The sequence below is a fragment of the Mesocricetus auratus genome, unplaced genomic scaffold, assembly GCF_017639785.1.
Source record: "Mesocricetus auratus isolate SY011 unplaced genomic scaffold, BCM_Maur_2.0 Super-Scaffold_100003, whole genome shotgun sequence".
NCBI lineage: Eukaryota > Metazoa > Chordata > Mammalia > Rodentia > Cricetidae > Mesocricetus > Mesocricetus auratus.
Window position 1 is genome coordinate 11,468,853 of NW_024429188.1, and position 25,648 is coordinate 11,494,500.

Consider the following 25,648-nt stretch of genomic DNA (forward strand, 5'->3'; position numbering starts at 1 on the left):
AAGGTATCTCCACAGAAACTTATACACAAATGTTTTTGTACATTTTTATTCACAATATCCACAAGTGGTATATAAGCCAAATGTTTAACATAAAGTGGGTACAAAAACTCAGCTAGGGGCATGGAGGAACTTTTCAGGAGATAGTAATGTCCTAGTGGTTGGGGCTCTGGTTACATGGGCATATACATTAACTAAAACTCATTAAACTAAGTACTTATAATCTGTGAATTTCACCTGGAGTCACCTTTATCTCAATCAACAAGTTTTGGCAGTTCCTCGACTCTTCGTTCTTCTGAGCTCAGGAGTGGCCATGACTGCATCTCTCTCATACCTCTTAGTGGAGATTTGTCCGTCACTACCTGATTATTTCAAATTCAACACAGCAAGTTCAGACATCAACACTTAACTAAAGTTACTTTTCTTCCATTTCCATCATAAAAGGACATAAAGAGGATTTGCAAACACACACACACACACACACACACACACACACACTACAATATTTCTAGGTCTTAATAGTTATTTTGGCAGATAGATGTATTTTTTCCAATACTAAAATAAAATCTAGTATAGTGCTCTATGAAGTTTAAAGAAATTTTGTTGAATTTTATGTGTGTTAAAGTTCTATTTAAACTTCTTATTCTCGCGATTTCAAAATATTCTGTCTTTAAAGACAAAGAATTCCTGAAAATAATTTACTATTCTTATTTATGATTTTTCAGGAACATGGACAGGCTACATTAATTTCTAATATCTTTCTAATTTCTACCCCAGTATACACGTGGCAAATTAAAATGAGTTTTCAAAGGGTGATATATTTAATTTCGAATTATTGTCTGTAATTCTAATTGCATTATTACACTTGAAGTAAGAAGGTGTATTCTGGGCCTTTTGCCTAAGAAACTTTATTGGTGAAGTGAGAAGCTGTTTAGAGTATTAATGGGGGCCTTGCTTGAAAAGCACCACTTTAAAATGCCTTTATTTCAGTATTTTCAAGAGCCAAGTAAAATTTTGCCAATGATGTGCCTAAGTTTTATTTTGTAGTAGTTGTTATAGTTTAAGACTGCCACTTGTCCTTTCCATCAAGAACAAAGAACATTGCAGCCCCCATAGGTTAGTTTGATAAGAAAGGAGGCATATTGTTCTCAAGGTTACCAGGTGTCTTCAGCCCTAGTATATACAGAGGACAGTGGAAGGCACATGCTAACATGTAGACTTAGTCTCTTTACAACAGAAGTTATACACGTCTCTATACTCAGACTCTTTTTTTTAGACTTCTTTTTGCTGACACAGACTTATAGATTCTTTGAATTGCATGTTATTTTTCTTTTCAGTTATTTATGACAGCTATTTAGATGTATTTTTGAATGACACTGCTTAAACTTAAACCAAGAGATGCAACAGTATCTTTACATAAAATCAGAAACTCTCAAACTGTCTAGTCATTCTTTCTAAGTATAGTTTATGATAACATCCTATGCTGGATAGTTTTATGTCAACATCATACAAGCTAAAGTCACCTGAGAGGAGGGAATCTCAATTAAAGAAATGTCTCCATAAGATTAGCCCACAGGCAAGACTATAGAGCATTTTCTTAATTAGTGATTGATGAAGGAAGGACCAGACAATTGTGGATGGGGTCATCCCTGGCCTGGTGGTCCTAGTTCTATAAGAAAGCAGGCTGAGCAAGCCATGGTGAGCAAGCAAGTAAGCGGATCTCTCCATGGCCTCTGCATTAGTTCCTGTTTCCAGGTTCCTGCCCTGTTTGAGTTCTGAACTGACCTCCTTCAGTGATGGACTATGATGTGGAAGTGCAAGCCAAATAAACCCTTTCCTCCTCAAGTTACTTTCTTTGGTCATTGTGTTTCATAACAGCAATTGTAATCCTAAAAACAATCCTAAAAAATTCTCTTTAAATAATCAAGTATTAACACAGCACTGTAGGTTTAAGAGCAAAGATTCACAAACTGTGGGTTGCAAACCCTATGGCAAAACTCTGTCTCCAAGAATATTTCATTACAATTCAAAACAGTACCAAAATCACTGTTATGAGGAAGTATGGAAAACCATCGTATGGTTGGAGGGGGGTCACCACAACGTGAGGAACTGCATTAAGGGTCACAGCATTATGAAGGTTGAGTACCACGGCTCTAAAGGATTAGTGTCTATGTAATCAATAGCAAGTCATATTGAGAAAGCAATATACATGAAATTTTTTGATGAAGTACATTCACAGTTACTATATTTACACCAGGTGTGTATTATCACACAAGTAAACATGCCCACCCTTATTTCAAAATGCTTCTGTATTCCCCCTCTAGATTTGGGAAACAAAGAGTGTTAGAACATTGTTTTTCATTTCTTAACAGAGAAGTTAAAATGCTAATTAAAACCTTACTTTAATCACTTCAAATCTATACTTAGGAACAAACATAGGCTCCAAGGATAAGTTTTTTTTGACAGACTTTCTTAGAATTCTTGCAAAATTGGTTTCTGCTCCATACAGAAAGCTCATCAAACATTTAAAACAGGACCCTTGTACACAAGATAATATTGATACTCAAGGGATGTACATCAGATAGGTACCCTGCTTTAACCATCAGGTAGGTGTCCTAATCTTAGTATAGTAGCAGTGGTTTCCTTACTGCTTTGATGAATTGTAAAAGGCATCTTTTCCTGTTCCAATTAGGTCTCGGGTTCCAAAACAAGGAAGGCTTGTCAAACAAGAAGCATCACAGTAAAACCAAGGTAGTTGCATATTAGAAGTAGAAGTTGTAATCCTAAAGCCAAACCCCTGGAGGTAAGTAGTTCTTCCTGCGCTCCCCAAATAAAGGGAGGGCTTTGCTTATCACAACTAGATCCTCAATAAGAGGGGGGCAGGGCATGCCCGGGAATTGGCGAGACCAGAAAAGCAAAACACAGGCTTCTGTGCCGCTTTTCTCCAGTCTTTGAGTGTCTTAGCTAGAATGATTAAGGTTAGCAAACACACAGGTGCCCAGTGGGATTTGAATTTTAGACAAATCATAGCAGAAGAAATACTTTCTAAAGCTATCTATATCCCAAACAGAGAGAAGTGAGGAACGAAGTTCTTTGAAAATGGAGCTAAAGAAAGAAGACAAACTAGCCAACTTTGAGGATCAGAAGTCCGATGAGGAAAAGGTACACACTGCTTCAAAATTCATCATCCACACAACCCGAGGGGAGTTTCAGAAAGTCCTCAGCGATATTCGGCTACTGATTAAAAATGACAATCTTCTCGGGAAAGGGATAGCACAGGCAATTGCCCGACTTAACATGAATCAGTTCACACCTGTGAAGATACAAGGCTATGAAGTCCAGGTCTTAGTCACAGAACATGGTGCTCTAGGTGACAACAGATTTTTAGATCCATGAAACAAAATTTCCTTTAAGTTCGATCACTTACAAAAAGAAGCATGTGATCCCCAGCCAAAGATTGTAGATGGAGATTTACACTTTTGGAGAGATTCCTGTGATAGGGCTTTAAGAGCCTATATAAAACAGTATTATTCTACCTGCAATAGTACAGTTTTTGCTAAAACGATACATAGGCAAAAGACCATTATTGCATGCATTGAAAGTCACCAGTTTCAGCCCCAAAACTTTTGGAATGGATGTTAGCTATCAGAATGGAAGATAACATCACACCAACTAAAGCCCAGGTTGTTAGAGTACTAAAGGCCCACGTGAATTATTATAAAAACAGCAATGTTCAGCTGATTAGCCGGAAAGATATACAAGAAAAGTCATTAACTGCTATCAATGAAGTTCAAGCTGCAAGGGCGTTCGTTAAGATCATAGAGAGCACAGAAACTGGCTATAAGCCAGCAGTTAGTGAAAACTACCTAGCAATGTCACATATAACATTCAATGCCCTGCGCCGACAACTTCCAATTACTTGCACCAAAATTGGTTAGAATAAGATACTTAGCTACAACATCAGCGAATAAATTAAACATGCTTAAAGGCCGACCAGTTCTCCAGTACATGGGGATAAAGACTCAAGAGGGTGTACTCACACAATAAATAACTGGTAAACAAACAAGAGTTATACATTAATTAAGATAGTTAAGAAATATTCTAGCTTCATGAGATACTACTGAACTTATAGAAGTTTTGATTATTTTGTGTGTTCCCTGCTTTGTAGTTCTATATATATTGTGAATCTTTTTTTCAATTTTACATTTAATGCTAAGGAGATCTACCCTGAAGTCATTTTAATATTTAGAAAATTTCCTAGACATGCAGTTGTGGTACTGGTTAATGTAGGTAATCTATTCATTCCTTTTTATCCCTATTTTTTCCTTTTTTATTATTTATTTTTAAATTTAAATTTAAATTAGAAACAAGGTTGCTTCACTAGTCAGTTCCAGGTCCCTCTCCGTTTCCCTCCCCTCCTCCCGTGCCCTCCCCCCAACCCCCCCCAGTATCCCCTCATTTCCTCAGGGAGGGTGAGGCCCTCCATGGGGGTGTCCACAGTCTGTCATTTCATCCAGGGCAGGGCCTAGACCCTCCCCCAAGAGTTCAGGGTGAGAGTGCATCTCACATTGTTGGATGGGAGTCCAAAGTCCATTTGTATACTCATTATCCCTATGTTTTAAGGCACTTCCAGAACTTCAGTGGCTTTTACTGATCCACCAACTGCTAAAGAGGTTATGCTACAAACTCTACAAACTGTAGATAACTAGACGACCCACTCCTCCTATTCCCTCCTTGTTTATAGCAACACATCAGACATTTGGATTAGGATTTTTCTAGGCCATCTTGGAAGCCAAAGAGAGTTTCCTGAAAATTCCATGGCAGCAGCTTCTCCAGGAACTTATTTTAAACATAAAGACATGGACCACATCCCCTGCACATGAACATTTGCTTATTTTCATTCCCTGGTTGTCTCCTCCCATCTAGTTCCATTGTAGTTACAGCCATTGGTATTTATAGATGTGTTTCATTCATTTATGTTTCTGTTTAATATTCAAGAACTACTGACATACTGTGGAAGCAGTAGAATATAAAATTTGAATAATGCAAATATTAAAGGAATAATAAATATCTGTGCTTTAATGCTCTCTGCCAGGATGTTCTATAAGCAGATGGATCAAACACCTATGTTCCTTAACAAAGCTGGAATAAACTGAAGTGAAAAGGAGAACTCCTAGGCAGTGTCTTACTATTGTAACCTGGCATTTCAGAGTGCTCTCTTCTAAACAGGATGTAAAACTTATTCCAAATTACTCATCCTCCATTATGCTGCCCACCACGAACTAAGGTAACTATGATATAGCAACCTTCCCAGGTATATTGGCAGCTATGTGTGTCATAACAATTGACAACTGCAGATTCATTTACTTTATTTACATTTCTATGATCAGGCCTGAGGGGAAGGTCAGTTCTTTTTAAATAAACAGGAGTGTCTTGCTACTTATCCCCACAGACAAGTCAAAACAAAAGTGTGTTTTTATTCTACTTTGTTTTCACTCAGTAATCCAGTGAAGCAAATTTTGTTTGCAAATAAGACTTGCATAAGCTTTTTTGTTTATTTCAAATAAAATGTTTTTATTATTTGTCGTTTCTACTATCCATCCATGCCTCACTATCTTTTATACTGGGTAGTTCATTAGCAATACACCTCATGTGTTCTAAACGAAACAAGGGGGGAGGGGAGCAAAAATGAGAAGAGGGAGAAGAGATGCAGAGCTACTTGAAAAGACAGAGATGAACAAAATCTTCAGGAAATACAGGTATCAAAAATGAATGAGTTGGGGCTGGAGAGATGGCTCAGCAGTTAACAGCACTGGATGTTCTTCCAGAGGACCCAGGTTCCATTCCCAGCATCCACATGGCAGCTCACAACTGTCTGTAACTCTAATTCCAGGGGATTCAACACCTTCCCCTCACACAGACAGGCATACAGACAAAACACCAATGTACATAAAATAAAAATACATATAAAAAACGGGCTGGAGAGATGGCTTAGCAGTTAAGAGCACTGCCTGCTCTTCTAAAAATCCTGAGTTCAATTCCCAGAAGCAATAAGGAGGCTCACAGCCATCTATAATGGGATCTGATGCCCTATTCTGTCATGCAGGCATACGTGCAAATAGATCACTCATATGCATAAATAAATAAATCTTTTAAAAATGAATGAGTTCATCTGAAAGAGTTAGTTTATCTGAATTACTAATGAAAGAGTATCCTATATTTTTTAATCTGACAATTCTAGTTTCAGGTCAACTTTTCTATCCTATGTTATTATCCGAATATATTTTAATTAATTCTACCATATCATCTATCACTTCTGTCTATTAATTAATAATCAATGCTAAAATTGACCCTCATAATAAAGCAATTTCCTGTCAAATGCAAAAGATTCCTAAGCTCTTATTATATGTATTGTGGTTTATTTTCTTTTATGCTCGCTAAAGCAATCTCCTTGATTGAACTGACATTTCTAGGGAGGAAAGCAATGTATTCACTTCTTCAAAGGGTCAAAAACTCAGTATGTGCAGAGAAAGGGGTCCCTTGATTAGACACATTGCTGAGCAAGAAGCTAGAGAGCAGAAATAAAGTTGGGAAGTAGTAGCTGAGGAAAAATAATTGTACAATTAGATATACCATGCTTTGCTGTATGAGTAGCGTTGATCTTTTGTCTTTGAAAATGTTCACAAGCAGCTATACTGCTGATTTCTGGAGGAGTGGTAAGTGAGAACAATAGACATAACTCTAAGATGTCCTCAAACTTGAACATTTTTCTGGTATTAATTTTAAAAATCCCTATTTTTTAGCAACCTTCTCTCAAAAAGCAAGGAAATGGTCTTTCACAGACTGTCATCATTTTGTGAAACATTTTGTATCTTCCCTCAGAAGGACTTAGAATAAGGAACTTGTGAATTAAAAAATGATCAAGTTAAACACTTTATCAGGGAACTAGTTGAACTTTGGAATGTGTCAATCATCTCTTGAAGTGCCAGTGGGTTGGGTGGAAATGTGGAGGTTACCAATAAAAGGACAAAGTCGTGGAAATGTATCAATGAAAGAGTTGAAGTATACAATTAAGAACATTAGGAAAAAGAGCATTTGGGGGCAAAGAACACTCTGACTCTATCAAAGAACAGAAACTAAATTCAAATCGAAGGGGACATTGTTTAAGGTGCATTGCACATGCTCTCTCATCCGCCCAACTGGAGACTCTCTTCGCTAAGTATAGAGTCACAACTTTTTACAACTTGTGGAAGAATTGGCCACAGACTAAGCCTTAGAGAGTGGGCTGCATCTGTTTTGAATACTTTCAACAGTCTACCTCTGGGCATTGACCTCCTGTCAGAGAGGGCTCTGAACTGCAACCCAGTGAGATGTATAGATTTGGAAAATGTTTATATAAATGCTTACATACTTGAAAATACATCAATGATACCTTTGGCATATAGTTAGAGTATTTATGAACTATGCCATCATCACATCCTTTTTCTTTATTCTTGATAACTGGTATGTAATATGACATATAGAGTACAAAATGGAGGAAATCCAACACAGAGACAGCTATTACATTACATTTACGTGACACCTTTGATTTAGGGTTTACTGCATGTTCACTTTGAATCCTCTCAACATTGCTATGAGGTAGAAATTATTGATGGCACTTTACAGGCAAGGAAACATTAACTCAGTAAGTGTAACTCAGTCAGGGACTAATATAGTGTCAGGACTTCCAATGCTTCCATGTTTTCCTCCACCCTGCTGGAGGTGCCTTCCATAATACTATATGACTGATACAAAATTCATCAATCTTTATGACCTTAAATGGTCTTGGACAACTTACAGTAGTTGATCAAATGAAAAAAATATTTTATTGAGCTGTGGAATACAATCCCTGCTCCTTCATCTACCTGTATAACTTTCACAGAGATTTTACCCTTTCTCTCCCTTGGTTTTTAGGCTGTGAAAATGGGATTAAAATATTTTTTCACATAGCTGCAAGGATCAAGTAAATTTGGACATGTGAAGTTCTTAGCATACTCAGTGCCCCTTCTACACTTAGGATTTTGAGTCAGTATGTGCTAGAACTCTTCTTTGACTTGTACATCAGTCTTGAATGCTGCCTGAGCTTACTGTGAGAGACCCAGGCAGTCTGAAAAGACCGGTATCTGAGATCATCACCAAAAATAATTTCTTGTAAAGTCTAATCAAGCAAATCCAGATAAACATCTCCTAACCACTTTTGATAACCAGGCAAAACAACCAGAAGTCAAGTGTGAGATGCGGTGCCAGGTATGTTACGAAGTGATAAAGCTTTGCTTGTAAGAAATGCACACAAAAGAGAAAGTTCATTGTGATCTTATAAAGGGGGATCTGTAGTATGTCAACATGAACTACACCTAAATGTTTCCACATTTTTAAAGCTCAAATGATAGCCTTGGACTATGAAGGTTAGAATTTAGTCGTTAGGATAGAAAAAGTGAAGCATTCCTAGGCACTTTAATCAGGTGAGAAAACACTGACTTTGGAAATAAAGACTACCAATTTCCACACTGAGAGGGTCAGAGAAAGGAGGAACTCTGGATATGTTTTAAGACTGTGATTGGCCTGCACAGTAGGAATCTGTGTGCAGACAGGAAGAGCTGATCAAGAGAGTAGCCTTGAGCCCTCAGCTGAACCCTGGTGTAATGTCAGTGATAACAATGTAGTGAGGACATGCTTTCTTTTTCATTTCCTTTTTCAGTGCATTCTTTTCTCAGGTTAAAAAACTCAGTCTTTGAAAACAATCTTTGTTCTCTTCACACTATTGAAAACCTAGAGAACAAAGTCAGTTGTTCTAACTGTTGATCATTTCCCAAGCTTGTTACAGGAACACTATCAAATCAAACCAAGCAGAGGTTAATTGTACGGTGAGGGTATGGAGATAATGTACTAAAGAAGTAACTTGTAAAGTGAGTAGTGGAAAGTCATGTCACCTGAAGAAAAGGAAGTTTAAGATGGAAAAAAATAACAAGCAATATATAACTTAAGAAATGTGGGTGTTTGTCATTTTGGGAGAATTACATTCTGAATGAATAAATGATTCTCAAGGGTACAACTGAGTGACATGTATGGAAAAATAAGTGGCTATTTTTAAGTGACTAAAAGTAACAAGTTACACTTCTATAAAGCTCTTGATAACAAAAAGCAGCAGGAACAAGCAATTCTAGGAAACAATTTAAAGTAAGAGGCATTTGCTATGGCGGCCCTAATCTTTCAACTTTATTCTCTCTTCTGTGCAGAGTGCTACTGTAGGATCTTTTATCCTGCCTCTCTCTGTAACTCGGTGACTACATTTCTCTACTCTGTAATGACTATCTCTCACAAATTTTTGGTCTCAGGTAATAGCCTGCAACTCCAGCACTTAAAGTCATGGCAATTGCTATAAAATGACCATCCTTTACATTCCTCTTCCTAGAAGTGCATGTTAATAGAGATCCAAGAGTGGCACTAAACGGATGAGTTCACATGGCGTTCATGACTGTAGCCATCCAGTGTCAAAATAGAGAAGAGTTTGAGTAAGAAAGGAACCAAAAAGAATATTAATGAAAGCATACCATATTTAAAAATCCCCTTTTCTACATGTTCGCATCATAAATGGCAAAAAAAGCTCTATGAGTTTGTTTTGGAAGATACAATTTAGCTCTTCTAACAACCAATCAAACAAAATACATCTTTCTCAAGAAAAAACAGGGGAGGGATATCTAAACAAAAAATACCTCATGGATTTTCTTTGTTAGTGTCTTAAAAATTCCTTTCAGTTGTAAAAAGAGAAATTGCTTATGAGTTCAAAATCCAGAGGGCAAGATATCTTACCCTCAATTTCTTGATTTTATCAAAGTTACAAATTACTCTCAGCAGAAAAATTGAATTCGCTTCTTTTTACAAGTTGAGATTTTCATGTCAAGTGGCCCTGTTTTATTTCAAATCTCTAGTCATTGAAACAATTAGTTGATTTTGGCAGTCCCTGTGAGTAATGATTTAACTCCAACGGATCACATGAATCCAAACTGAGTATGTTTGACTATTTGGTCTCCAGATAAGCTCATTGGGTGCATTCAAACAAAAGACATGGACTTGACTTTTCTGGTATTTTCCTGATTACGTTCAGAAAAAGGGTTACAGAACAGTATTAGTACCAAGCCCAAAATATCCACCCCTAAAGTTTTCTCTAAACAGTATACTGTCTTTGCATTTTGCTAAAGTTTATTTCTTAGAATTAAAAGCTTATTAGAATCAAGTCTTTCCTGAAAACTGACATATTCAATTACATGCATCTGTTCTAGAGAACAGGCTGTCTAGACACAAGAATATCATTGTGGCTTAGAAGAAACATGATGCCTTACAGAGGCTGCTTCTTCAGCTGGATGACCATTGGTGTGATCTACGCTGGGAACACCATGTGAGAAACTAAAACTACATTTTAGTTTCTCACATGTGTGCAGATATGAACAATCCCAGTGGCTATAGCTATAAACAAACTGAGACTGAATTACAGCAATGTGGTGGTGATAGAGAAAAACACATAAGCCAAAGATAAATACGAAACAGCAGCATTAAAAATGCAAAATAAAAGCAAACAAACAAAACCAGATTAATATAAATTAGAGCCAAGAGTCCAAACTCTGTAAAGAAGGAATTTCAGCCTTTGTTCCATGGTCCAAGGATACTAACAACTGTATTTAGGGTAAGGGGTGTGGAGTCATTTATTCACATGTACATGGAATAAGAACAAACTGTTGGCTGGCTATGAAATAAATGAAGCATCTGTCTTGGGAAACTTCCTCACAAACAAAACCACACTGAGTGTGTGCCATATGCAAGCAAATCAGCTAGGGAACTGGTTGTTTCTGATAGAAACAAGACAGCAATCCCTACATTTTTCAGCGTTTAGGCTCAAGAGTATGTCTAGCACTTCAACAAGTTACAGCACAGTAGACATGTTTGATCATATGAAGAATCTCAGTTAAAATCAATTTTCCCAACATGAGTTTACACAGGCTATAAATCACATGTACTTTACAAAGCCATGGCCAATATTTGAGAAAAGGATTCTGTCCCCACCTACGAAGCCCCTAAACTTGGTTATCATTTTAAGAGATTGAAAATGCAATCATTGTTAATTTTCTGGTTTTGTGGCTTAGAAATCTGAGAAGGCAGGGGTTCATTTCATAGTAAATTTTCCCCGTAGGTTGAAGATGGAAGATATAAATGAAGGGGAAGTACATGGTGGTTGCTAAGAAACATGCAAGAGAACACAGGCTGCCACTTAAGAATAACCAGAGGGGGTATGAGCTGTGATATCATCAGCCATGATAGCTCTGTTTCCTGGCCCAGCAGGAACTGCTACCGAGGGTAAAATGAAAAGGAAAGTGGCCTTGTTAGGACAAATGTAAGGACCTGGACAAGGGAATGAAAGGCAGAGGCCCTTCTTACACTGAGACAGTAGCATTCCAAGCACCCTGCAGAGAAGGCTTGCTTTGGGTTAGTTCAGTAGTAAAGACTGCAGATGGTGGTTAGGAATGACACACAGTTTGCTGTTTGCTCACCTAGTAGTAACAGCTCTGTCTTTGAAAGATCTAGAGCCTGTCATTTCATTAATCAGAACTCAATGAGTCAACTACTGTTTTTAGCTTGATATTCTCCATCAAAGAAAGAGACTTGAGCTTTGATTAGCTGAACTATGTGACCTTCATACAACCATAGACCAGATACACTCCAGGCTTGACTACTTCAGCCAGGAAATCTACAGTGCAGTCTCTGGGATGTGGCAAATCTAGGTGCAGGTACAGATACTTGCACTTCGTTACTTTAGTAAGTTATATACTCTCCTTAAATCTTGAAGCACTTACTGTGTTTTGTAGGGGCAGAATCATATATCCTTGATGGCTGCTTATTTTAGGTTATAACTACTTGTTTCTTCTAGTCATCTTGTTTAATTTTGGAGAAAACCATAACCTATGACTGACTCTAGACTGTTAGATTGATCATAATTGCAACACACACGCACACACACACACACACAGAGAGAGAGAGAGAGAGAGAGAGAGAGAGAGAGAGAGAGAGGCAGGTAGGCAGACAGACACAGAGATGAGGGACACTCAGAGAGGAAACACAGAAAGAGAGAGAGAGAGCATGTACAAATTGGTCTAATGAATGCACAGTACTTGGAGCAGGCTGCTCAGATCTTGCCATTGGGATTTTAAAGACTGGTTTATGTGTTCATATATGGCCAGAGAAAGCCTCTCTTTTTCTTCCATGGTGAAGCTGGCAGAGTGGCTGTCAACCACATTTCCCATCATGTGGATACGTATATAAAGCTTGTCTGTAACAGAAGAGAAAGGCACTGGATGTGGGGTGGTGTACAGAGGTAAGAGAAAAACACCTCGGCAGTATTCACAAACCTGACTTCATCTCCTCAGTTCCCAGGACAACCCTGACTATCACCTCCCAAACAGCTCAATAACAAGTTTACGAGAACATGTAATTCTTTTAAGATTGTGTTCGGTAGAGAGAATGCAATCACATGTTTACATATTATTGTTGAGTAGGGAATAATAATGCTTCCTTTCTCATTCATGATTGAAGATGTACTTGGAAGAGATGTTTCTCCACCCATTTGTCAACTCAGCCCCTTAGCAGGTGACTTACCCAGAATAGAGGAGAGGGACACAGTGTGACTCCAGAACAGTGATCTGCCACTGTGATCTGTCACTAAGTGGCACTGATGACAGGGATCATTCTTGACCATGCGATCTGATTCACTGAAACGTGTTTAACTGCTCTAATGTTCTAGTCTCTACCTACACGGATTAGTTCTTACTGGCAAAGACTTCCTAGTTTCCAGTAAGTCAATACCAACAGCAAAAAAGAAAGCATTTTACAGAAGCATTAAACACTAGGCCCTAGCTCTGCTTCTGCTACTCTCTCAAGTTCAAGGCAAAGTATTATATAAGGAAAGGTCATAAGTTGACTTTATCTAGGATGAGATGATTTCATCTTGTTACACTGTGGAGAGTTGGAGAATACTTGAAAAAATTGCTAATATTTTCCTCATGGTTTGTGGCTAAACACAATATATCAGTATAGCAACCTTTATTTCTTTTCTGGAAGCATCTCAAAATAACTGGACCTTGGCATAATTGATTTTGTACCTCATGGCCATGTCTACTACCAGCACAGAACCAAAAATCAAGATGTTTGGGAATTTCTAGTGGGTTACTATGCCTAACCTCCTGGATCTTATACACCAAAAGTCAAGATGTTTGGGAATTTCTAGTGGGTTACTATGCCTAACCTCCTGGTTCTTATACACTTAACCACTAAGTTTTACATGAAATTCTGTCCGTTCAGTCTCTATTCCAACAAAATAGTTCACACACCTAATCTGATATTCTTAAGTTTAAGGGTCTTTTGTGAATATTTTGGCTGGTTTCACTGTACAGCATTCTACTATCTTTCTAGCCCCTAGCGGCACAAGAGTGTCCAGGCCCCTCCCCTAAGGACCTATAACTGCCAGGTCTCACCCAGAGAACACTCTTTCCTAACAGCTGGATCCAGCCCCCACCCTACAGGGTAAAAAGTCCAAGCTCTGGACTTGAAATCCCACCAATCCCCACCCTGGAAATCTTTGTCCTGAAAAGTTGGAACCCTTCAAGAAACTCAATATAAATCCTGACTTCTGCTCAGTTCCCTACTATTTGTTGCCTGAGCAGAGGCAGCTACCCTCCTTTTTTTTCCCCTCCCAATAATTCTCTTGTGTGACACTTGTTGCTCAGTGTGCCTTTGTGGTATTCCTTGGCTCCTGACTGCCAGTATACCTTTCTGTTTGAGCTGCAATGCCTACACTTTCGACTTATCTAGAGATGGGACCAATTCTTTCACTTGTCTCATTCCAGAGTGTTGGGAAAGTCCTGTTATTTGCCTGTGCATTTGTCAATAAAGTACTGTCTGGCCAATAGAAAACCTAGATAGGAGGGACTAGGAATCCAGGAGGATTCTGGGTAGGAGAAACACAGGAGAGTCAACATGTGACGCCATGGGGGTAAGACGCCGGGAACTATTCTCCGGTTAGAAACATACTTAGATTAACAATTATGGGATAATTACTGAAGGCAGAGCTAGCCAGTAAGAGACAAACAAGGCCAACAGCTTCATAATTAATATAGCCTCCTGTGTGTTTATTTGGGACTCATGCGGATCTAGAACCAGGCTGGCGCGGCAGAGCCCAGGTGAATGGCGGGGGATAAACCAAAGCGGCTAGCAAAAGAAAAAGCTTCTCTTAACAGAATGGTGTCAGGAGTGGGATGATGAATTTCCACGCAAAATAACAAAAGATTTAAAGGAATTTTAGAAAGAGAAGAATGGAGAGAAGCACAGAATTTTGGAATTTTGGTAGCAGCATTTTTCTCAGGTGTGCTCTGTTTTGCTATCGACAAGCTGAGATTCACGTGGCTCGTTTACCGGAGTCTTCCTGACTCAGCATAAAAAGAAAAAAAAAACAGCAAGGTTGTTTTAAGAGACTCTGCTACCGATTGAAAGGGGTGTACGTACAGCTGGAAGTGGCAGCTTTTGCTGGATGTCAGCATGGACTGAGGCGGTAAGCTGGAGTCACGCTTACGCCCGCCATCTTGAAACGGCAGTTTAAAACAGCCGCGGTTTTACAGATAAGACACGTGGCCAGAAAAACATAAAGATTTACAGTAAAGTCAGACTTGGATAAAGAAAAACTTCTAAAGGTTTACAGTGTGTTTAAAAATATATGTGAGATTGAGAGAGAAACTGAAACGACAAAGTGGTAAATAAATACAAAATCCGGCGTTGTGGTGGCGCACGCCGGTAGGATTGCTCCAGAGGCAGAGGCAGGCAGGTTTCCAAAGAGAAACCCTGTCTCAGAGAAAAATAAATAAAAGTGAAAGAAATAAAGTAATAATAGATAAATAAATAAGCCACGTAAAGATGGAAAATACACAGAGAGTCTGGATACTGTATGCTATTGTGTTTTTCAGTTTTTTGCTTGCTCAGGAAGGAACTGCTGCTAAAGTACACTTTATTATAAATGCTGCTGAATTAATCCAACTTCTATCTTTTAAAAATGCCTTGACTTCAAAATTTAAGTGTAAGGATATGTTACTTGGAAAAGGAGTTTTTATTTATGTTTCTACAGAAAATGAAAAGCTGAAGATTCCTTCCAGGCTTCTGTGGTTTCACGAACCAAGACCCCCGGAAGCAGTGGACCAGGTGTTCCAACAATCGAAACAGCGAAGATGATGCAGCCTCACAGACCCCGAAAATACAGACTTATACAGGTTTCTGAGTTTTGTCATGATCCCCATGGTGTGAACAGCGCCCCCTTCCAGCAGGAAGCAGTTTGGAATGAGCGACGTCCCAATTCCCATCTTGTTTATAAATCTTTGTTTTCATTTAAATGGGATTGTTTATAATTGGCTAATGATCACAGCCAATATTTTTTAATGGTAAAAAAGGGAATTATGGTATGGGTATTGTTTTTCATTTATTGACACAAATTCAAGGTCAATTTTGTGATAAGTATATTTCTCCTCTTGACTAAGTATTGTACTTATACTGTTCTTTTAAAATGTAATGCATAATTAAATACAGACAATAGATAGTTACTTATAATAGTCAGAATTTATAGTTACATAAGTTAGGTTTCTAGATATACAGAAATATATTTGAGATGGACAGTCTTCAAACCTCTCAAAGACCTTCAGAACATGGCATTTAAAATGGTTTAGGGTTTGTCTTGACAATGAGAAATGTCTGCTCCTGGCAGCACCAATTACGTCTGAGAGGAAGATGGGCATCGAAGAAACTCGTTATAAAGTTTGCTTTCAACATGGCAAGATTAGCCATTTGGGCAAGAAACTGCTCTTGCCTAGATTGTTTGACTGTTGTTGTATCATCTGGACATGCAGGACCCACAGGAAAGTGACTACTGAACTCAGTCTTACAGGGTTCCTGCTTGATGAAGAGTCTACGAGACTTTCTGCAGGACAAAGAAAAATGACTGACAGACTGCCAACGCAGATGGACAGTTTGAAATTTCCTGCTTTGCTGAGAAGTGTTCCAGACACATTGTGGCCTATGGGCTGAAGATGGATGCCCCAACGTTACAGAGGAACTTCGGGTGACTGTCCAGGCAGTAAGATGTCTCTGTCAATCCTAGTGTTTATATATTATCCTTCTGTGGTCTTTGATGGAGTTGAAGACAGATAGTTATAATTATAGTTTTCCTTAGTTATGATAAAAGATAAGCTACATATAGGACTTTGGACTCACAAGGATGGGATGGATGATATTTTCTTTAAATCTTGCTAAAATATTGTAACTATGTTCTTACTTGATAACTGTTCTGTCATATACAATTTGACTATGTTAAAATTAAGACCTTTCTTTTGTTTAAACAGAAAAGAGGAGATGTTGGGGAAGTCCTGTTATTTGCCTGTGCATTTGTCAATAAAGTACTGTCTGGCCAATAGAAAACCTAGATAGGAGGGACTAGGAATCCAGGAGGATTCTGGGTAGGAGAAACACAGGAGAGTCAACATGTGACGCCATGGGGGTAGGACGCTGGGAACTATTCTCCGGTAAGAAACATACTTAGATTAACAATTATGGGATAATTACTGAAGGCAGAGCTAGCCAGTAAGAGACAAACAAGGCCAACAGCTTCATAATTAATATAGCCTCCTGTGTGTTTATTTGGGACTCATGCGGATCTAGAACCAGGCTGTCGCGGCAGAGCCCAGGCGACTGGCAGGGGATAAACCAAAGCGGCTAGCAAAAGAAAAAGCTTCTCTTAACACCAGAGGTTTCAAAACTTTGTGTTGCTTGAGCAGACATCTTATGCCTCCCAGTATAATTAAAAATATAACCGTAGCAAGAGTTCTGATACTAAATACAAAAATTTTCATTATCCTACAAGTGATCCATAATTTGCTTAATGAGACTAACATGAGTTGCTATGGAGAGAGTGATGAGTGATAAAAAGAGAGAAACCAGAGCGTGGCAGGGAGCCCTGGTTTAGCTGACAATGCTATTGATAACCAGCTAAGCAGGAGGGGAGGCACGAAGGCTTTCAGCTTTGAAATCTGGCGCTCAATCTAGACATTAGTGAGCTCAGTCTCATGACCCTATGAAGGGTGGGTGTGAGGTGGGAGAGACTAGAGGGAGGGGGGACATGATGAGAGACCTGCAATAGTTGAGGATATGGGATCTAAAGGAGTGGCTCAGTGGTAAAATTTCTGAATCCAACACCTAGCATCTCCCCTTTCCTTTTACATCCTTACAAAAAATTAATTATAAAAAGAGGTAGGTAAGGAGAGAGTTGATGAGGGTTAGCCTAACATTAAGAGTGAGTGTAGTGTCATATGGGCTAAGAATTCTTTAGGAAATCTGGGAGTCAGAGGATCCAAAAAACATGCACAGTCCATTGTGAACTCAAATACATGTGAAATTCATAGGATAGCAAGTCTTCAACTACAATCCCATACTCATTTAAGCACTACATAAGTGTTCTTAATTCAGGCAAGGGTATATGCTGTAAGAAAATCAAATGGAGTTGGCAACTTCTAAGCCTTTTTAATCATTCTCATGGGCTGTAATTTCTTCACATTTCTAGCTGGTTTGACTATTTGGGACAGTTACTATAACTGTTTTTAAAAAGTGCACTTTGTCTTGGCTGATTAAATTATTGCAGTTATAATTTACTCCTTATCTGATGTTTTGTGATTATTTGTGTGACGTTTAAAATTTTCCCTCCCCTTTAAACTCATTTCTGCATGGAAGACTTTCTAGTTCATTAACTTCCCCATGTATCTACTGGAGTCTACACATTGTGCATACCTGCTTCCTTCCCTGTATATGCAAATTATTTTACTAGAAGGTGTATATAATATGCATTTAAGATTTGCCCACATCTTCTAAAAATTCTTGACATCATATCTGCTCTCCTTCAAAACCATAAACTAAGAACAGCTAGACCTGCTATTGTAGAGAAAAAAAGGGTGGGGGAGTTAAAGTGTGTCAAATTTTAAGCTTCTGGGATCAATTTAGTGAGCTAAAGATGATAACAGTTCATGAGATCCTAGCAGCCCAAATCATTAGGAGCTTATATAGCCTTGCAGCTCTGGGACTAATATATTTCCATTGACAACTGGCTCCAGCTTCTCCCACCCAGCTGGCCTCTCTCCTGCTTGCCTTAGGCAGTGCCCCCTGCCTAGCTGCTTCATTGTTCTTTAGCCCTGGCCCATTTAGTAAGCTGTCACAATCAATGCTCAGACTCAGAGTCAGTAGTGACAGCACAGCCCGAACTTCACTGTCTCGGGTCCATGTTTAATGTATGTCACTTTTTCATGGAACAAAAGCAGGTAAAAACCTGCTTTTGATTTATTTGGCACATTTTGTGGAACCGGAAGTGAAGCAAGCAAATGGAGATAGTGTGAGTGAATATTGATAGCTTTAAAGTTTTAGATACAATCCTGAGCAACTAGAAAAAGGTCTGGACTATGGATAAGCATGTACTTTTAGATTATCGATGACTTTATGTTGAGATAATCTTTTTTCTTAGTTTCTAAGAGCTGACTAAAATTTTAGGTAGTCCACCTGAGAAATTGATCGCTGTGAATTAATCTGATCCCCAAAGTCAGTAGGAACTAGTAAATGATAGAACAGAAAACAAAGAAAGGTTCAAGGGACAAGTAAAACCAACTTCAAAGTTATCAATTTTCAATACATGGGTTGGTTGCTATATGTGTGATGTCATCCAAAAGAATAGCCTCATCTATGATGTGCAATAGACGGTGGGTTATAAGCCAAGCAAGGGGTGTGACGGAAAGTACTTAAGCCTGCATCAATCAAGGCTGTGTTAGGAGTCCACGGAGTCCTTTCTATTTCTCTGCAGTCAGCTCTGCATGGTTCTCATTTCGCCAGAGTGGATTATCCCTGACAGTTTGGGGGCCATCCTTATGCATAGATGCATTATGTAATGTGGAACATGTAGTCTATTTTCATCATCAGAAATACCTTTGTTAATATATTTCTTCATAGTCTGTTCCAGCCTTCTCTGAAATTTCCATCAAGAACGTTCTTCCTTAGAAGAGTACTTAGTTCACCACACTGACAAACTTCAGACATTATATAACAAAAGAGGCTACAAAGGATCTCAGCAAAGATGTCATCGCTTCAAAAGGAGGACTGTGAGAAGACTGGGATCATGCCACCTAGAGTATTCCAGCAGCATTTCCTGGAATTTTGGCAAAATTCAGACTCTTTAGCCCTGTCTCGGGCCTATTGCATGAGAGTTTGCATTTAGCAGGCTACTTTGCATTCACACAATACAGAGTTTATATTGTTCTTCAAGAAAGAGGGCTGCTGTCAGGAACAGAGCTGGTCAAATCAAAAATGAAAAAAAATTGAAGAAAAAGTTTTTGTCAAGAACTATTCGAGAGTGATGTTCTACTCACTTGTTCCCCCAAATAGCTTGGGTTTCTGACTCAAAGTGCTTACACAACTGTTTCCAGATGACACTTAACCAATCAGCTTCCACCACTCTGGGGAAGGGTCTGCAGCATCCATTTTAAACCAGACTTAAATGATTATCCTAGAAATAACTTGACTCTAGATCCCCTGCAGATCACATTGTTTCCCTACCAACTACTCTTCTGCCTCCTACACTCATAGACATCCTTAAATGTTTGTGAGATTAGAAAAGTCCTTGATGGACACATGAAATTGTAGCAGTAAGAAATCAGAGACAGGATGAAAGTAAGTTCAATGTCAGTTTGGGCTACAAGACCCCTTCTTAGTGGCAACCATAAACTGAGTTTAATAGACAGTAATCAATAGGAGATGTGTCCTGGGAAGAACTGCTATAAGTTCTAAGTCAATATTGTAACCTCCTGGCCCACAACATAAACATATGCCTCATCTTCAGACTTAATGTCAATGAAGACTTGAAGATATAGGCTTAGTTTAGGGTTGCCCTGTGAGAGAAAAATGGTGGATGTACAAGATTTCACTGAAAAGCATATATTCTAACCTACATTTGTTGAATGGAAAATCACTGATTGAGAATGGGGCATGGGCACAATGTTTCTTCCTTATTGTCACAGTTATGTCATATTATGATACTATACCTTCATCAGAAAGTTGTGACCTATCAATGCAGAGTATGTTGCACGACAGAGATAATTTTCTTACTTAGAAGTCTTCATTGGCCAAAAAGTGAAAGAAATTTCAGGGCCTATTGTTGATAAACTGTCAAAATTTGTCTTCTCTGACCTCTCTACAAGCTTATGAAGTAATGTTCAGTTCCCTACATATTAGCTGTTCCTTTCCTTGAGTCATAAGAAGCACATTGGCTTCACTTGAAGTGACTTCACATGCTAGCAGGGTTTAAAAATAGCCAATAGTCATCTTTTCACTTTCAACAAAGATGCCAACACCAGTGTAGTGTCCAAAGTGAATTTTTCACTTAGTTTGCACACTTCAAATCCTCTTGTAAGCTCAGAGACCTTGGCTAAATTACTCACAGTTCGTATGCCTCATGTTGGGACTTATGTGATAAGAATAACCACAATACCTTTGTCAACGAGCTACTGGGAGGTGTAAATGATAAAAAGTAGCACTAGCTATATTTCTCCCCAAATAGTCCTGTAGGGAGAAATCATAGAAACCAGTGTTGAACATTTTCCTTGGCTTCCAGGATATCCAAATTACTCTATCCATTAGGGAATTGGTGCCCAAGTAGGGAAGTTGCTCTACAGTATAGTTTGCTGATTGATGACAGGTTTTTCCTTTCTTTTTTTTTAACCTCAACTTTCAGAATTTTGACCATTATTACACTTTTCGTATGAAAATCCTCAAAGGACTACGTTTAACATGTTACCTTTAACATGTTCTATCATAGCACTCATACTGCCCTCACAAGTTCCCTTTCTATCTGATAGTGTCTGGCTTAGAATAGGTGATATGGATTTTCTTCCTTTGTGTGGTCAGCTCTATTCTCTTCTCTCAGGTGCCTGTTGAATATGACCTGTGTTTGCTTAAGTGGCTTTTGGGATGTTGAGGGCAAGAGAAATGAGACATTCCTGTAGGGAAAGAAGTATGAAAATGGAACTCTTAAAGACAAATACGTGCTAAGCCTCTATCTTCCATGGGTATATCTTTGGGAGTCATAGGATTTGCTAAATGTTGGAGGAGGTTGGTTATGTAACTGAGAGAATAAAACGGATGCTATGTATTGGCCTGGCCAAAAAGATTGTCTTCCCTAGTAAGCAAATTATTGATTATAAACTGTTAGGATTCCTTTGGAGCCCAGTGGCCAACCATATTATTCCATCTGCCTTAAAATGTCTGCTGTGTTCCCATGCCAAAGCCCTTATGAAATTTCCACTGGAAAAAAATGAATAGCAAATTTGGGTCTCAGCGCTCATATATAATTTCAGATTTCATTAATGGTTATTAAATATATGCCCTGAGGAAGGATAAAATTGCTCATATGAATGGAAAGAGAATTGAATTTATAAATAAGGTGACTCTGTTTTCAAGGACTGTTCATTAGACATATCCAGGGCATATTTTTAAAAGCATTTAAATGAGAGGGGTTTAAAATCTCACAGGAATAAACATAGTCCATGTTGAAAAAAGATAGCCCTGTACAAAAATTTCTAACAATGACTAAGTCTGAAAGATTATGTCTGGAGTTTGAAAATGAATATTTCAAAAACTTTAAAAGCATTATAAACTATTTCCAATTTGGGCCCAAAAGACATACATTTAGAAAATATCGACTGATCTATTGGGAGGTAGCAAACTGGATGCTAAAAAAAAAGTTGGAATTTTTAAACTTAATACCTTTCTAAGAGTCATGATTATAAATTTGGTAAAGGGAGCTATATTAAGTAATCTTGACTATGGAAAGCCTCTTGAAATTTTAGGTTTTAAAGACACATAACCTAGACAATATATTGTTGGTAGGACTTGTCAAAAGTCCAAGCAAGAAATCCAAATCCTCTTTAGTTCCGTTACAAATCTCCTAGAAAGCTATACAAATGGGATAGTTGTAGTTTAATGAGAATAAGTATACAGAGAATGTTTGAAAGAGGTATTTAGGTTGTCAAACTGTATAAAAAAGAGCACTTGGTTTTTGTTTCAATTTTTTACGTTACAAAGGCAAATGAAATATTTGCCTGTATGCTGAGTTCTTAGGAAGAGATGTTGGTGAACTGCACATACTTTGGTATCAAATGGTTTTTTGATATCTTTTTATGCCAAATTATCTTATTAGAAAATGATGGGGGGGTGTGCAAAATATTTGAATTATATTTCATGTTACCTCTCAAAATTTCATTTTTAGGGGGCTGGAGAGATGGCTCAGAGGTTAAGAGCACTGACTGCTCTTCCAGAGGTCCTGAGTTCAATTCCCAGCAACCACATGGTTGCTCACAACCATCTGTAATGAGATCTGGTGCCCTCTTCTGGCCTGTGGACATACATGCAGATGGAATAGTATATACATAATAAATAAATAAAATTTTTAAAAAATTCATTTTTAAATACAAATAATTCTCAAATACAGAGAAGCTTGCGATCAATAAAACCTTCTCTCCTATAGGATCATTTACTTATTTCCCAAGGTAGATGTACTGGGAGGGAGCATAAGAAGTGATTAGACAAACATGTCTTTAATCCCAGCACTCAGGAGGCAGAGGAAGGCTGATCTCTGTGAGTTTGAGGACAGTTTAATCTATAGAGTGAGTTCCAGGACAGACAGAGCTACACAGAGAGACCCTGTCTTGAAAACAATAAGAAGAAGTTATTGGCCTAACTTGAGGGACGATGAACCACTTTCTATGACCACTGATATATTCACAATTGGTCTAAGATGAAGATTATTTCTGTCAGAAGTTTACATCATCACAAATAAAAATACTCATTATTCAAAACACATTATGATTTAGTTGTACCATATATCGAACATACTTTTAATTTTTATTGTTTTTCCAAATAGCCAAAGTCTAGAGACTGATACCAAACATACGACATCAAACTATTTTTTGTGTTAAGTGTGATTTTAAGATATGTGATGTTTCTAAGCAGGGGGTTGTTTAAACCACTCGTATAATGCTAGAGACACAGTGGGAAAGGTTTGAAAAAGTCATGCTAAAGGCAATTTGATGCAAGAGAGTAAGAGTGAAAAATGATAATGTAAATTCTGTTTACATGCTTCTATGGTTTAAATTTGTTTATCAACTGATAACTTAAACAGAAATACTTTGGACAATAATAAGTAATATGAATTCAAGTATGTCCCACACTGTACTACAAAGCTATATAACAAAATTTTACTTTCCTCTGTGAAGCACTAACAAAAAGTAGAAAATGAAACAGAAATACTGCAAGATTTTCATTTCTCATTGTACAGATTCTTTTGTTGTTGTTGTTCCAGAGTTACTGATGGGAGACGGTAACTGGCCTGGCAATGAATAGGGGAAAAGGAGTTTTACTACCACAACCTCAATATCAAATGATGCTTTCATGCAGGCAAGGCAGGCTTTTGTGTCATCTAACATGGAACAAGAGAAAAAGAAAAAATTTACCCTGATTCACAGCAAAGACATTTGGTAAAAGGCAGATCACAGTCAGGCCAAAGCAGAATCCCACCACCCCTAAGCCAAGGGGTCCTTATCAGCAGCATAAAAGCTCTGGTGGCAGCTGTGGAATTCCAGAAGAACTAATAAATATGGAGCAAGCCAGCCTCCTTCAGCAGGAAAGAATTTCAGCAATTTCCCAGTGAATGCCTGGGAGTGCCTTGTGGGCCCATCTCTTTATAGTTCTCAGAGAGCCAAAGACACAGGATGAACAGTAAACTAAGAAAGAGTTCCAGATATTTCAGTGTCAGAGATAACCTATTGAAGTAAAGAAATTCAAGGACAGTTTCCACTTGGGATAACTGGTGAAAGGGGGACACGCATGTTTTGTTTCCTGTTGCTGATTGCTTTCCCATACATCCACACGCTTAAAAAATTACAAGGAAGCAAGAGAGTAGGCCTGTTTTGTAAAACACACAGAATTGAATGAAAGTTATAAAAAGAATCTATTTTCACTCTATGCCTTTGAGTGTTTTAACTTTGTATATGTATGTACACTGTATGTGCACAGTGCCTGAAGAGGCTGGAAGATGGCATCAGATCCCCTGGGACTGATGTTGCAGATGATTGTGAGTCACTATAGGATTGCTGGGAACTAAACCCAGGTCTTCTTCAAGAGCAGCTTGTGCTGTTAACCAATGAGCCATTCCCTAATGAATGAACTTTTATTCTGTTATATTAACCTGTTATCAATTTTCTTGATAACATGACACCATCTAACAAGTAAATAAACAGGATATAAACGATATTATTATATTTATCTATATAGATGTACCTATGCACACATACTGCCTCATATAGAGAATCAAAAGTATCAGTATATAACAAAGCCATTTATGACAGACTATGTTTTTATAGTTCATATAAGTTAATCACTTTCAGAGGAAAAAACCTCCTATGTTATTTACTTATATAAGTGTTTAGAAACCAGTTTTCAATGTATAGTATAGTAATATATAAGTGAAATAAAAAGGCATTGTGTGGAACTAATCAAAATTTCATAAACAGAATAATAAGATTGATTTTTACCTAGTTTTTATGCCAAACAATATCGTTGATTAAAAAAAAGATAAGTAAATCATGTACTGTACGGTCTGTAGACGCAGAGAATTTCCAGGCAGAGAGAGGACCTTTGGGAGTATCCAGTCTAACTGCTTCTCTTAGCAGACAGAAGCCTGAGATCATGGACATTCCTACTACATGAAGTCATGCACACAAGCTTGGGTCAGGGCTATGTGAGCAATCATGTGTGTACATCAGAAGAGGGAAATATACATGCATGCAAGCACACAGAGAAAGAAAGGAAATGCAAAACAGTGCAGCAGGCAGTAATGCGTTTTCTTCTGAGAAGAAAACTAACATTGCAAAGGAGAGGAATTGATCAAATGAGATGTCTAGTCTTTCTCTGGAGGGCTGAAAACTCAGGTGGAAGTCACTTCAGGAGGAAACTTCAGGATAATGTCACAGTAACAAGAAGAGAAGAATTCCTTGGTAAAGGTGGCTGGAAATTTGCTGGGATACTGGGTCCAAATAGCATTGTCAGGCTAATCTCTGAGTTGTATTTAGAAATTAACTGGTGGCACTCTCTTCCAGTGTGTGTGTTTGTGTGTGTGTGTAGGCATGCATATGTGTATATGTGCACTTTGTGTACGTGTGTGTCTGGCAAAGCTAGAGGTCTAAGATGGATATCTTCTTTGACTGTTTTTCACCTTGTTTTTGAGACAGTGTCCTTCACTTGATCTGGGTCTCACCTATTGGGCACGACCAGCTATTTAGCAAACTCCAGGGATCTGCTCATCTCTGTTTCCCAGCATAGAGTCATGAATGTGTACCACCATGCCTTGCTGTTTGCCTGGGCTCTGGGATTCTGAAGTTAGGGCTTCATGACTATGTGGCAGGCACTTTAGTAACTGAGCAATCTTCCCTGTGTTTTACCCCATTTA

General features: G+C 38.2%; 1 protein-coding gene and 1 pseudogene across 1 annotated transcript in view; one reads left to right on the forward strand and one right to left on the reverse strand.

The window, feature by feature from the left end:
* Mid1 (midline 1) overlaps window positions 1–25,648 on the reverse strand; it is a 342,361-nt gene that overhangs the window by 252,624 nt on the left and 64,089 nt on the right. The window lies entirely within an intron of this gene.
* On the forward strand, window positions 3,085–3,983 carry LOC101835949 (annotated as a pseudogene).